Source organism: Antechinus flavipes, chromosome 3 (assembly GCF_016432865.1).
Source record: "Antechinus flavipes isolate AdamAnt ecotype Samford, QLD, Australia chromosome 3, AdamAnt_v2, whole genome shotgun sequence".
In the NCBI taxonomy this organism is placed as follows: Eukaryota; Metazoa; Chordata; class Mammalia; order Dasyuromorphia; family Dasyuridae; genus Antechinus; species Antechinus flavipes.
The window spans coordinates 439686637-439696798 of record NC_067400.1 but is presented as its reverse complement, the minus strand read 5'-3'; the positions used below and the strand labels follow the sequence as shown (position 1 = coordinate 439696798).

Genomic DNA, 10162 nt, shown 5'->3' with positions numbered 1-10162 from the left:
AATAAGTCAGTCCATTAGTAATGATTTATAACAAATACGTACTATGTGTCAGGCACTCTGCTAAGAGGTAAGAATACTTTTTTAAAATATTTTATTTTATTTTATTTAATAATAACTTTATATTGACAGAATCCATGCCAAGGTAATTTTGTTACAACATTATCCCTTGCACTCATTTCTGTTCCGATTTTTCCCTTCCCTCCCTCCATCCCTTCCCCTAGATGGCAAGCAGTCCTATATATGTTAGTTATGTTGCAGTATATCCTAGATACAATATATGTTTGCAGAACCAAACAGTTCTCTTGTTGCACAGGGAGAATTGGATTCAGAAGGTAAAAATAACCCGGAAAGAAAAACAAAAATGCAAATAGTTCACATTCGTTTCCCAGTGTTCTTTTTTTAGGTGTAGATGCTTCTGTCCATCATTTATCAATTGAAATTCAGTTAGGTCTCTTTGTCAAAGAAATCAACTTCCATCAGAATACATCCTCATACAATATCGTTGTCAAAGTGTATAATGATCTCCTGGGTCTGTTCATTTCACTTAGCATCAGTTCTTGTAAGTCTCGCCAGTCCTCTCTGTATTCATCCTGCTGGTCATTCCTTACAGAACAATAATATTCCATAACATTCATATGCCACAATTTACCCAGCCATTCTCCAATTGATGGGCATCCATTCAATTTCCAGTTTCTGGCCACTACAAACAGGGCTGCTACAAATATTTTGGCACATATAGGTCCCTTTCCCTTCTTTAGTATCTCTTTGGGGTATAAGCCCAATAGAAACACTGCTGGATCAAAGGGTATGCACAGTTTGATAACTTTTTGGGCATAATTCCAGATTGCTCTCCAGAATGGTTGGATTCGTTCACAACTCCACCAACAATGCATCAGTGTCCCAGTTTTCCCGCATCCCCTCCAACATTCATCATTATTTTTTCCTGTCATCTTAGCCAATCTGACAGGTATGTAGTGGTATCTCAGAATTGTCTTAATTTGCATTTCTCAGATCAATAGTGATTTGGAACACTCTTTCATATGAGTGGTAATAGTTTCAATTTCATCCTCTGAAAATTGTCTGTTCATATCCTTTGACCATTTATCAATTGGAGAATGGCTTGATTTCTTATAAATTTGAGTTAGTTCTCTATATATTTTGGAAATGAGGCCTTTATCAGAACCTTTAACCATGAAGATGTTTTCCCAGTTTGTTGTTTCCCTTCTAATCTTGTTTGCATTAAGTTGGGCAAAGTAATCCTTTATTATTTCTTTAATTTCTTCTTCATAAGTGGAAAGTTCTCCTTTTTCATTTTTAAGAGAGTTAGAAGAAAAACTGCAACCATTCCCAGTAAGATCAGGAGTGAAACAAGGTTGCCCACTATCACCATTACTATTCAATATTGTATTAGAAATGCTAGCTTTGGCAATAAGAGTTGAGAAAGAGATTAAAGAAATTAGAGTAGACAATGAGGAAACCAAGTTATCACTCTTTGCTGATGATATGATGGTACTTAGAGAACCCCAGAGATTCTACTAAAAAGTTATTAGAAATAATCCATAACTTTAGCAAAGTTGCAGGACACAAAATAAACCTACATCAATCATCAGCATTGTTATATATCACTAACAAAATCCAACAGTCATAGTTACAAAGAGAAATTCCATCTAAAGTAACTACTGATAGTATAAAATATTTAGGAATTTATCTGCCAAGGGAAAATCAGAAACTTTATGAGCAAAACTACAAAACACTTTCCACACAAATTAAGTCTGATCTAACCAATTGGAAAAATATTAAATGCCCTTGGATAGGGCCAGCAAATATAATAAAGATGACAATACTACTTAAACTAATTTATTTCTTTGTTGCTATACCCATCAGACTCCCAAACAACTATTTTAATGACCTAGAAAAAATAACAACAAAGTTCATATGGAAAAACAAAAGGTCAGGAATTTCAAGGGACTGAATGAAAAAAAAAATCAAATGAAAGTGGATTAGCTGTACCAGATCAAAATTATATTACAGAGCAGCAGTTACCAAAACCTTTGGTATTGGCTAAGAAATAGATTAGTTGATCAGTGGAAAAGGTTAGGTTCAAAGGACAAAACAGTTAGTAACTATAGCAATCTAGTGTTTGACAAACCCAGAGACCCTAGCTTTTGGGATAAGAACTAACTGCTTGACAAAAATTACTGGGAAAATTGGAAACTAGTATGGCAGAAACTAGGCATCAACCCCACACTTAACACTGCACACCAAGATAAGGTCAAAATGGGTTCATGATCTAGGCATAAAGATTGAGATTATAAATAATTTAGAGAAACACAGAATAGTTTACCTCTCAGACCTGTGGAAGAGGAAGGAATTTATGAACAAAGAAGAACTAAAGATCATTATTGATCACAAAATAGAAAATTTTGATTATATCAAACTGAAAAGTTTTTGTACAAACAAAATTAATGCAGACAAGATTAGAAGGGATTAGAAGATTAAACTGGGAAAATATTTTTATAGTCAAAGATTCTGATAAAGGACTCATTTTCAAAATATATAGAGAGTTGAAGCTAATTTATAAGAAATCAAGCCATTCTCCAGTTGATAAATGGTCAAAGGATATGAACAGACAATTCTCAGACAAAGAAATTGAAACTATTTCTAGCCATATGAAAAGAAGATCCAAGTCATTATTAATCAGAGAAATGCAAATTAAGACAACTCTGAGATACCACTACACACCTGTCAGACTGGCTAGAATGACAGGGAAAGATAATGCGGAATGTTGGAGGGAATGTGGGAAAACTGGGACACTAATACATTGTTGGTGGAATTGTGAATACATCCAATCATTCTGAAAAGGAATTTGGAACTATGCTCAAAAAGTTATCAAATTGTGCATACCCTTTGATCTAGCAGTGTTACTACTGGGCTTATATCCCGAAGAGATCATAAAGAAGGGAAAGGGATCTGTATATGCATGAATGTTTGTGGCAGCCCTCTTTGTAGTGGCCAGAAACTGGAAACTGAATAGAGGCCCATAAATTGGAGAATGGCTGAATAAATTGTGGAATATGAATATTATGGAATATTATTGTTCAATAAGAAATGACCAACAGGATGATTTCAGAAAGGCCATGAACTGATGCTGAATGAAAGGAGATGGACCTGGCCATCTTCAGCAATGAGATGAACCAAATCAGTTCCAATGGAGCAGTAATGAACTAAACCAGCTATGCCCAGTGGAAGAACTCTGTGAGATGACTAAGAACCATTACATTGAATTCCCAATACTTATATTTTTCCCTGCCTGCATTTTGTATTTCCTTCACAAGCTAATTGTAAGCTACACCCAAAGAAAGAACACTGGGAAATGAATATAAACTGCTTGCATTTTTGTTTTTCTTCCCGGGTTATGTATACCTTCTGAATCCAATTCTCCCTGTGCAACAAGAGAACTTTTTGGTTCTGCACACATATATTGTATGTAGGATATACTGTAACCTATTCAACATGTAAAGGACTGCTTGCCATCTGGGGGAGGGAGTGGAGGGAAGGAGGGGAAAAATCGGAACAGAAGTGAGTGCAAGGGATAATGCTGTAAAAAATTACCCTGGCATGGGTTCTGTCAATAAAAAGTTATTTAAAAAAAACACACACACAAGCTAATTGTACAACATTTCAGAGTCTGATTCTTTTTGTACAGCAAAATAACAGTCTGGACATGTATACTTAATTTGTATTTAATTTATACTTTAATATATTTAACATGTATTGGTCATCCTGACATCTAGGGGAGGGAGTAGGGGGAAGGAAGTGAAAAATTGGAACAAAAAGTTTGGCAATTGTCAATATTGTAAAATTACCCATACATATAACTTGTAAATAAAAAACTATGAAATAAAAAAAACAAGAAACAGAAACAAACAAACAAAAACAAAAACAAGAAAAAAAACACAAATTAATGATATATTATAAATGTTTCCCTGATTACAGGTGTAATGGTCACTATAAAGAAAATGATTTACTCATGGATATTCTATGAATGAGGTGATTTATTGCATACAAGTTCAGAACATATTTTAAAATGCTAATCAAAAGCTGTTAAAATATCAAGACTAAAGTTGTAGATGATATAAAATTGGAAAGAATAGCTAATATACATTATGAAAGTTTAATTGGGATACAAAATATCTTTGTAAGTTAGAACACAGGCTGAAATTAATAACATAACATAAAAGTTAAATAAATGTAGTTGCAGAGAGCCAGAACTCTGGAGAAATATACTTGAAACAAGTGTTAACTTAGTGGAATTGATGAGATAATTATTCTCTGCTATACATATACTTAGTACTTAATATGTGATGTAATAATTCTCTAGTTCACACATACTTAGTATACAGTAATGATGTAATTGTAATAGGGTATTTAAACTGGGGACAAATTCAGACTCAAAGGGGAGACTTTGAGACTGTCAGACTGGTCTTCCACTTCCTCCTCCCTTCTCCTCGGTCTCCCCTTCTCGGCTCGCCTTGTACTGTCTGTGCCGCCGGCCCGGGACGCCCGCCAAACTCCTTTCGCCATGGAGGATTATCACAAGCCCGACCAGCAGAAACTGCAGGCACTGAAGGACGCTGCCAACCGGGCTGCATCCACTCCATCCAAGCCACCACCGCTGCCGGCTCCGGCCACCCCACATCATGCTGCAGCGCGGCGGAGATCATGGCGGTCCTCTTCTTCCACACCATGAAGTACAAACCCCAGGATCCCCGGGATGCCAGCAATGACCGCTTCGTGCTCTCCAAGGGGCACGCGGCTCCCATTCTCTATGCAGTGTGGGCCGAGGCTGGCTTTCTGCCAGAGGCCGAGCTGTTGAACCCGAGGAAGATCAGCTCCATCCTGGATGGCCAACCACCCTGTGCCTAAACAAGCCTTTACAGACGTGGCCACCGGCTCCCTGGGCCAAGGACTTGGGGCGGCCTGTGGGATGGCCTACACCCGCAAATATTTCGACAAAGCCAGTTACCGCGTCTATTGCCTGCTGGGCGATGGCGAGCTGTCCGAGGGCTCCGTGTGGGAGGCCATGGCCTTTGCGGGTTTCTACAAGTTGGACAACCTGGTCGCCATCCTTGACATTAACCGTCCGGGCCAGAGCGATCCCGCCCCCCTGCAGCACCAAATGAATGTGTACCAGAAGTCATGTGAATCCTTGGGGTAGAACGCGGTCGTTGTGGACTGACACAGCGTGGAAGAACTCTGCAAGGCCTTCGACCAGGGCAAGCACAAGCCCCTGGCTGTCATTGCCAAGACGTATAAGGGCAGAGGGATCTCAGGTGTGGAAGATAAGGAGTTATGGCACGGGAAATCTCTGCCCAAAAACATGGCGGAACAGGCCATTGAGGAAATACACAGTAAAATCCAAAGCTAGAAGAAGATCCTCGCCACCCTCCCCAAAGAGGATGCCCCCGCAGTTAACATCACCAACATCCGGATGCCGTCTCCCCCAAATTACAAACTTGGAGACAAGCTGGCCACCCGCAAAGCCTATGGTATGGCGCTGGCCAAACTGGGGCAAGCCAGCGATCGCATCATCGCCCTGGACGGGGACACCAAGAACTCCACCTTCTTGGAACTCTTTAAGAAGGAGCATCCCAATTGCTTCATTGAGTGTTACATCGCCGAACAGAACATGGTGAGCATCGCTGTGGGCTGTGCCACGTGGGACAGGACCGTGCCTTTCTGCAGTACCTTCGCCGCCTTCTTCACCAGGGCCTTCGACCAGATCCGCATGGCCGCCATTTCCTAGAGCAACATCAACCTGTGTGGCTCCCACTGCGGCGTGTCCATCGGGAAAGATGGTCCTTCCCAGATGGCCCTTGAAGACCTTGCCATGTTCCGGAGCATTTCCAATGGCACAGTCTTTTACCCGAGTGATGCTGTGTCTACTGAGAAAGCTGTAGAGTTAGCGGCCAACAAAAAGGGCATCTGCTTCAAAAGGACCAGCCTCCCAGAGAACGCCATCATCTACAACAACAATGAAAACTTCCAGATTGGCCAGGCCAAGGTGGTCCTCAAGAGCAAGGACGATCAAGTCACTGTGATCGGCGCTGGGGTGACCCTCCATGAAGCCCTGGCAGCTGCAGAGCAACTGAAGAAAGAAAAGATCAACATCCGGGTGCTTGATCCCTTTACAATTAAGCCCCTGGACAAGAAGCTCATTCTTGAAAGTGCCCGTGTGACCCATGGCCGTCCTGACTGTGGAGGATCACTACTATGAAGGCGGCATAGGAGAGGCTGTGGCTTCTGCTGTCGTGGGCGAACCCGGCATGACCCTTACTCGCTTGGCGGTCCCAAGGAGCGGGAAGCCCGCGGAGCTGCTGAAGATGTTCGGCATCGACAAGGACGCCATCGTGCAGGCGGTCAAGACTGCAGTGTCTCAGGGCTAAGATGTCTTCTGGGGATTCGGGGCCAAACAAGGGGCAGGGCAGAGAGAGGGAGAGAAACATTCCTGTAACTTTAACCACATCGAGTAACTTTTGTTTATCGTGGATCCATGAAAATAATAAAAGTGTTGAGAAAATGTTAAAAAAAAAAAAAAAAGAGACTGTCAGACTGTCAGACTGTTGAAAGAGACTGGCTCAGACTTAGACTGCGTCTGACTATGACAGAAAGCTGGCCCAGACATTACATTTTGGTGCCCAAACATGGATGTAATGACCTATATTAAGCAGTTCTACTGATACAATCATGAGTTCAGTGGAGAAATCCATGTAACGCAGAAATAGAGATGGTATAAAAATAGACAAAGCACGAAACTTTGGTAAGGGTTAAACTAGTCACTTTTGTTTTTTAGGTGAAATAGGGCAATTACTAAGAAAAGAGTCTCCCCCATTCCAAAGGAAGTGTGTAGATAGCATAGTTAGGTTAATAAAGAAGCAAGATTTGTTGTTAAGTTGGAAGCAGATCAATGGTCTCTTAAATATATTAGAGTACACCTCTCCTTGACTCTCTAAGGAAGAAAAATTAGAGCCAAATATGTGGGAACTAGTGGGAGAGTAACTAATTGAACATTATGAAGCTATGGGTCCTGATTCAATTTTTGAAATTGCTGAAGAAACATTTTTCTAAATGTACAATATAATACAATTGGCTTTAAAGAATCCCACAAATTCTAAAAATTCTGAGCTACAACTATTACAGCTGACCACTCTATGCTCACTGTCTATGTAAATGGCATACCACTTTAGAGTTCCAGCTCTTTACATCTTTTTATTACATGATGAGACTGTTGTCAGACTTCAAAATCTTCAGGAATCATTGGATTCCCTGACATGTGAAGTAATGGACAATAAATTGGTTTTGGACTATCTCTTGGCTACTGAAGGAGGTGTATGTGTGATTGTTATTTATATTCCCTTCTTCTAGGACTTATGGACATGTATATTCATATTGTTTGGTATAGCACTCTGTTGATTCATGTTGTTTATTATATCACTACTAGCCTGTGTTATGTTACTATGTGCTTGTGTAATACCTCCCATGCTGATAGATTTATATATACCTGTTTCAAGTAAGACCCTTCAGTCCAAAGGAAATCTGCTAACACTATCTGGTTTGGTGTTCTCACCTCCATGAGAAGTCAAAGAGGGCATGATCACCTCTTTTTCAGTATTTTCATCTCTTTTCCTGAGAAGTCAGGGAGGCTGTGACCTCTTGTGTTCTAAAACAAAAGAAAGCCTAATATGTAGAGAGCAGAACTCTGGAGAAATATATTTGAAACAAGGCATTATTTGAAACAAGTCCACTTGAAACAAATGGAATTGATGAGATAATGGTTCTCTAATATACATATATTTAATATTTAACATGGTGATGTAATGGTTCTGTAGTTCACATATATTCAGTATACTGTAATGATGTTATTGTAATAGGGTATTTAAACTGGGGACAAAGTCAGACTCAGAGGGTTGAGACTGTCAGACTGCCAGACTTATGGAAGAGACTGGCTCAGACTATGTCAGAAAGCTAGCTCAGACATTACATGTAGTGTTTACCAAAAAAAAAAAAAAAAAAAAAAAAAATCAGTTACCCAGATACAAGATTGTTAAATAGTTCATTTCTTTTAAAAAGGCATATTGTAACTCAGAAATTTTTCTAACTAATTTGCTTCACCTCAGATTCACCAAATCTTATTAACTTAAAATTTAAACCTCAAGATTGTAGAATCTAGATCCCTATTCCAACCAATATCTGAAAAAAAAAATCTCTTCTGCATGATACCTGACAAAGATCATTGTAGTCTTTGCTTGAAAACCAACCCTATAATCTGGTACTAATTTACCTTTCTGTTGTTCTTTCAATTACTAACCAATAATATTAACCAATAATCTATGAACTCTCTACTTGAATCATATTTTATTATCTCTGTCCCTAGATAAGCTTGGACTTTCCTACTTTTGTGCTTTTGCATACACAATTCTCCCTCACTGGGATATTAATCCAGAGTCTTCACGTTCTTACTAAATATTTATTCATGCTTCAAATTCTAGATTACATAATAGCTCCTCCAGGAAACTTGCCTTAATCACCTAATTTATTAATGATGCCTCATGAATATTATATATAACATTTCATTTTGCAACTCTCTAATGAACCTACCATATGATATTGTCTATGTTTCTGTTTCGATTTTTATCTTAACCTTAGAATAAAAAGTCCATAAACAAAAGAAATTTGTCTTTTTTAAAAATAGTATATCTTCCTGGAGGCTTAGCACAGGCTATTGTATCCAGAAAGTGCATAATTCTTTTTTTAAACCTTTTTATTGTCAAAACATATGCACAGATAATTTTTTTTAATTTTTATTTATTTTTACTATTTTCATACAGATGACAAAGGTTTTTTTTTTTTTTTTTTTAATCTCTCTCCTAATCTCACTCCCAATCTTCAGTACCTCATAATTAAGTCCCTACGGGAATTTCAAACAGTAAATCTCAGATACATCTGAAACAACATAGCTAAAAGAAAACTCATCATCTTTCTGTCCAGCCATAAAGACCTTCTGAACTTCCCTATTTCGTCTAATGCACACAGATAATTTTTCAGCATTGCCCCTTGCATAACTCTGTATTTCAGATTTTCCCCTTTTTCTCCCCACCCCTCCCCTAGATGGCAAGCAATCCAATATATGTTATACATGTTAAAATATATGTTAAATCCAATATGTGTAAATATATTTAGACAATTTTCTTGCTGCACAAAAAATATCAGATCAAAAAGGAAAGAAAATGAGTAAAATAATAAAATCCAAGTGAACAACAACTAAAAGAGTGAGAAGGTTATGTTGTGATCCACATTCACTTCCCACAGTCCTCTCTCTGGGTATAAATGGCTCTTTTCATCACATTGGAACTGGCATCAATCATTTCATTATCAGAAAGAGAGTCATATTCATCAGAATTGATCATCCTATAATATTAATGTTGCCATGTACAATGATCTCCTGGTTCTATTTATTTCACTTAGCATCAGTTCATGTAAGCCTCTTCAGGCCTAAGTATATAATTCTTTATGTAAATGAATGAATGAGTTATGAGGTCTCTTCTGGTAATTCCAAGTAAGGAATTTTTAACCAATTTTTTTTTCTTTCATGAATCCCTTTGGCAATCTGGCAAAAACCTATGAACCTTTTTTTTTTTTCTGGTGCTGAGTCAATTAGGGTTGAATGACTTGTCCAGGCTCACAAAATTAGGAAGTATTAAGTGTCTGAGGTCAGATTTGTACTCAGATATTCCTGACTTCAGGGTTGGTCTGCTATTCACTGAGCCACTTAGCTCCACCAGGAGCCCTATCTGAGAATAATAGTTTAAATAACTGCATGAAAAGCTAATTTTCTGTTATTACTTAATAAAATTAACACTGTATTTATCCAAATTAATGGAACTCCAGAAATCTATTTATGGATCCTGGATTGAAAATTCCTCCTCTACGGAATCCATCAGTTATATATAAATGTAGTTGAACACCTGGTAAATATGTAATTTCAATTGTAAAACAGAAAGCCAAGTGATTCCTTATTTTATGAAAATGTGCTTGTTATAAAATAATATTAATTTAAAAAGCACATTCTGAGGGAAACAATATGTGAGAAGGCAATTGGGTA

At 38.2% G+C, this 10162-nt stretch overlaps 1 pseudogene; it reads left to right on the top strand.

Moving 5' to 3' along the window:
- Nucleotides 1–4500: 4500 nt before the first annotated feature.
- On the top strand, nt 4501–6565 carry LOC127554648 (transketolase-like; annotated as a pseudogene).
- The last annotated feature ends 3597 nt before the right edge of the window (nt 6566–10162 follow it).